A 4,854-nucleotide genomic window follows, 5' to 3' on the forward strand; every position below is an offset into this window, starting at 1 on the left:
GCACGGGTTCTCAGAAGGGGAAGGAAGCGGTACAGTCCCATCCCCCACAGCGGACACCCCGCCGAGGCAGTCAGCGGCCAGCATCCGGGAAAGCTGAAGGATACACCGCCACTCTCCTTCAGAGTGCGACATCAAAACAGGTCGGTGTCATTCAGCTCACCCCCCAGACAGCGGGAATTCGCATAAAATCTCTCCTAGGCTTGCCGGGAGAGGGAGTATCAAGCTGAGCCTCCATACAGGCCAGGGGGAAACCAGAGACACCTGACCTCCAACCCCTCCTCCCAGTAGCAGCCAAAAGGAAACCTGGCTAGCCAGCGCTGGGGGAGGGGCAAGCAGAAAAAATCAAAGTGATAGAGTGCCAGGGATCCCAGCAGCCTGCAGCAGGGCCCGGAGAGCCAGGCCAACTGATTCGCGTGGCCTGCCCTGCGGCTACAGAAGGCGTGGCGCCTCAGTGAAGCCATTAATTGGCAAGCAGGGAGGTTAGGGAAGGCCATTAGGTGGAATCCCACCAGCCAAGCCCACACGGACCCTTGGGCCGAGCACGGGTTCTCAGAAGGGGAAGGAAGCGGTACAGTCCCATCCCCCACAGCGGACACCCCGCCGAGGCAGTCAGCGGCCAGCATCCGGGAAAGCTGAAGGATACACCGCCACTCTCCTTCAGAGTGCGACATCAAAACAGGTCGGTGTCATTCAGCTCACACCCCAGACAGCGGGAATTCGCATAAAATCTCTCCTAGGCTTGCCGGGAGAGGGAGTATCAAGCTGAACCTCCATACAGTCTAGGGGGAAACCAGAGACACCTGACCTCCAACCCCTCCTCCCAGTAGCAGCCAAAAGGAAACCTGGCTAGCCAGCGCTGGGGGAGGGGCAAGCAGAAAAAATCAAAGTGATAGAGTGCCAGGGATCCCAGCAGCCTGCAGCAGGGCCCGGAGAGCCAGGCCAACTGATTCGCGTGGCCTGCCCTGCGGCTACAGAAGGCGTGGCGCCTCAGTGAAGCCATTAATTGGCAAGCAGGGAGGTTAGGGAAGGCCATTAGGTGGAATCCCACCAGCCAAGCCCACACGGACCCTTGGGCCGAGCACGGGTTCTCAGAAGGGGAAGGAAGCGGTACAGTCCCATCCCCCACAGCGGACACCCCGCCGAGGCAGTCAGCGGCCAGCATCCGGGAAAGCTGAAGGATACACCGCCACTCTCCTTCAGAGTGCGACATCAAAACAGGTCGGTGTCATTCAGCTCACCCCCCAGACAGCGGGAATTCGCATAAAATCTCTCCTAGGCTTGCCGGGAGAGGGAGTATCAAGCTGAACCTCCATACAGTCTAGGGGGAAACCAGAGACACCTGACCTCCAACCCCTCCTCCCAGTAGCAGCCAAAAGGAAACCTGGCTAGCCAGCGCTGGGGGAGGGGCAAGCAGAAAAAATCAAAGTGATAGAGTGCCAGGGATCCCAGCAGCCTGCAGCAGGGCCCGGAGAGCCAGGCCAACTGATTCGCGTGGCCTGCCCTGCGGCTACAGAAGGCGTGGCGCCTCAGTGAAGCCATTAATTGGCAAGCAGGGAGGTTAGGGAAGGCCATTAGGTGGAATCCCACCAACCAAGCCCACACGGACCCTTGGGCCGAGCACGGGTTCTCAGAAGGGGAAGGAAGCGGTACAGTCCCATCCCCCACAGCGGACACCCCACCGAGGCAGTCAGCGGCCAGCATCCGGGAAAGCTGAAGGATACACCGCCACTCTCCTTCAGAGTGCGACATCAAAACAGGTCGGTGTCATTCAGCTCACCCCCCAGACAGCGGGAATTCGCATAAAATCTCTCCTAGGCTTGCCGGGAGAGGGAGTATCAAGCTGAGCCTCCATACAGGCCAGGGGGAAACCAGAGACACCTGACCTCCAACCCCTCCTCCCAGTAGCAGCCAAAAGGAAACCTGGCTAGCCAGCGCTGGGGGAGGGGCAAGCAGAAAAAATCAAAGTGATAGAGTGCCAGGGATCCCAGCAGCCTGTAGCAGGGCCCCGGAGATCCAGGCCAACTGATTCGCGTGGCCTGCCCTGCGGCTACAGAAGGCGTGGCGCCTCAGTGAAGCCATTAATTGGCAAGCAGGGAGGTTAGGGAAGGCCATTAGGTGGAATCCCACCAGCCAAGCCCACACGGACCCTTGGGCCGAGCACGGGTTCTCAGAAGGGGAAGGAAGCGGTACAGTCCCATCCCCCACAGCGGACACCCCACCGAGGCAGTCAGCGGCCAGCATCCGGGAAAGCTGAAGGATACACCGCCACTCTCCTTCAGAGTGCAACATCAAAACAGCGGACACTCCATCCAGGCAGTCAGTGGACACCATCCGGGAAAGCTGAAGAATACACCACCACTCTCCAACAGCTTGCAACATCAAAACAGCCAGCAGCAGGACCCCGGAGATCCAGGCCAACTGATTCGCGCGGCCTGCCCCGCAGCTACAGAAGGCGTGGCGCCTCAGAGAAGCCATTAATTAGCAAGCAGGGAGGTTAGGGACTGCCATTAGGTGGAATCCCGCCAGCCAAGCCCACCGCCCACGCCCGGAACAGGCCCAGCGATCTGCCAGCATTGTAGTCACGACACCCCAATTGGAATAGGGACAGAGCAGAGCCGCCTTCCACTCCCGGAACAGGCCCAGAGAGCCGCCAGCGTGGTAGACACGTCACCCCAATTGGAGTAGGGGCACAGCCGCCGCCTGCACCTGCAAGGGAGACTTTTCAAGTATACAAGAGCAACATAAATAAATAGGGGGTAAATTTCAAAACACAACAGTTGCACCAAGCAGAAAGAAACGCGAGCAGTATGAAAAGACAAGGAAAGAAAGGTCCACAAGCAATGCAGGTCAACTCAACTTTAGAAGAGGTAATAGCTGCAACAGATGGAATATCAGATAAAGAGTTCAGGATATATATGCTTCAGATGATCTGGAGTCTCAAGGAAGACATGAGACAGCAAAATCAGACAATGAAAGATCACATTGACAAACAAATCCAGGAAGTAAAAGATCAATTTCACAGGGAGATAGAGGTAATAAAAAACAAACAAATTGAAATTCTAGAAATGCAGGAAACAATAAACCAACTTAAAAACTCAATTGAGAATACTACCAGCAGAGTAGATCACTTAGAAGAGAGAACATCAGACAATGAAGACAAAGTATTTCAACTGGAAAAGAACATAGACAGCTCAGCAAGTCTGCTAAGAAACCATGAGCAGAACATCCAAGAATTATGGGACAATATCAAAAGACCAAATTTAAGAGTCATTGGGATACAGGAAGGCACAGAGCTCCATTCCAAAGGAATAAACAGTCTATTCAGTGAAATAATACGAGAAAACTTCCCAGAATTGAAGATTGAGACAGAATCCCAAATCCTAGAAGCCTACAGGACGCCGAATGTGCAAAATCATAAGAGATCCACACCTAGACACATTATAATGAAGATGTCCAACATACAGAATAAGGAGAGAATTTTAAAAGCTGCAAGAGAAAGAAAGCAGATTACATTTAGGGGTAAACCAATCAGGATAACAGCTGATCTCTCAACACAGACTCTGAAAGCTAGAAGATCCTGGAATAACATATTTCAAACACTGAAAGACAATGGGCTCCAACCAAGAATCGTGTATCCGGCGAAATTAAGCTTCAGGTTAGAAGATGAAATTAAAACCTTCCACAATAAACAAAAGTTAAAAGAATTCGCAGCTAGAAAACCATCTCTTCAAAAAATACTTGGCAAAACATTACAGGAAGAGGAAATGGAAAACAACATTGAAAACCAACAATGGGAGGTAGGACAGTAAAGGGGGGAAAGTAGTCAAAGAGGATAACAAATCAGGTTTAGTAACATCAATAAACAAATATGGATAGAAGAACAAACCATATCTCAATAATAACCCTAAATGTTAATGGCTTAAACTCACCAATTAAGAGACATAGGCTAGTAGAATGGATCAAAAAACAAGACCCAACAATATGCTGTCTACAGGAGACGCATTTGATAGGAAAAGATATACATAGACTGAAGGTGAAAGGTTGGGAAAAATCATATCACTCATATGGACCGCGGAAACAAGCAGGAGTGTCCATACTCATATCTAATAAAATAGATTTCAAGCCAAAGCTAATCAAAAGGGATATAGAAGGACACTTCATACTGCTCAAGGGAACCATACACCAACAAGACATAACAATCATAAATATATATGCCCCAAATAATGGTGCAGCTGTATTCATCAAGCAAACTCTTCTCAAGTTCAAGAGTCTAATAGACCAACATACAATAATCATGGGAGACTTCAACACACCTCTCTCACCACTGGACAGATCTTCCAAACAAAAGTTAAATAAGGAAACTATAGAACTCAATAACACAATTAACAACCTAGACTTAATTGACATATACAGACTATACCACCCAACATCAAGTAGCTACACTTTTTTCTCAGCAGCACATGGAACCTTCTCAAAAATAGACCATATACTATGTCACAGGGCAACTCTTAGACAATACAAAGGGGTAGAGATAATACCATGCATCTTATCTGATCATAATGGAATGAAACTGAAAATCAATGATAAAAGAAGAAAGGAAAAAGCAAGCATCACCTGGAGAATGAACAATAGGTTGCTGAGTGATCAATGGGTTTTAGAAGACATCAAGGAGGAAATTAAAAAATTCCTAGAGTTAAATGAAAACACAGACACAACATATCGGAATCTATGGGACACATTGAAAGCAGTTCTAAGAGGAAAATTCATTGCTTGGAGTTCATTCCTCAAAAAAAGAAAAAACCAACAAATAAATGATCTCATACTTCATCTCAAAATCCTAGAAAAAGAAGAGCA

This window comes from Urocitellus parryii, chromosome 2 (genome assembly GCF_045843805.1).
Source record: "Urocitellus parryii isolate mUroPar1 chromosome 2, mUroPar1.hap1, whole genome shotgun sequence".
NCBI classification, from domain to species: Eukaryota; Metazoa; Chordata; class Mammalia; order Rodentia; family Sciuridae; genus Urocitellus; species Urocitellus parryii.